Below are 591 nucleotides of genomic sequence, written 5' to 3' on the forward strand. Positions count from 1 at the left end.
CTGATAAGAGCCATCCCGTGATTTAACTTAATGAAAAAAAGCACTGTTATAAAGTTTTTATGTAGGCTATCTAACTTAGACCGTGGAGTGATGGGGATACTCTGGTTTAAGTTGCATTTATGCTGCTGCAAATATGAGTGGATAATTACCTGTGTGGATCTCAGGTTTCTGTGTTAAAAGTGCATTCACATGGAGAGAGAAGTCTGTTGATGTGGCTGCTGTCTACATGCACTGATAGGCAACAAAACAAGGCCAGTTCAATGCTTCAGGGAGACAAAGTCACCAGGAAGAAACAGACAGCAATCTGCTGGATCTCCTTCAGTTTTAGAAGTTGTTCCAAGGGAATGAAAGTTGGAGAAAATTGACATTTAATCCACTGTCTTGTTTGCAGCGAGGCTTTTCTTCATATAGCACAATGCCATCTAAAAACCTCTGCTAAATGGACGACTTACTCATTTAACCAACATTTAAGCTGGTTGGTTTGTCCGACTCAGCAAGAAAACAACAGGTTTGTGTGTGTGTGTGTGTGTGTGTGTGTGTGTGTGTGTGTATGTGTGTGCGCGCGTGCACAGTGGGCGTGGAGAGGGAGAT

The sequence above is a fragment of the Perca flavescens genome, chromosome 21 (assembly GCF_004354835.1).
Source record: "Perca flavescens isolate YP-PL-M2 chromosome 21, PFLA_1.0, whole genome shotgun sequence".
In the NCBI taxonomy this organism is placed as follows: Eukaryota; Metazoa; Chordata; class Actinopteri; order Perciformes; family Percidae; genus Perca; species Perca flavescens.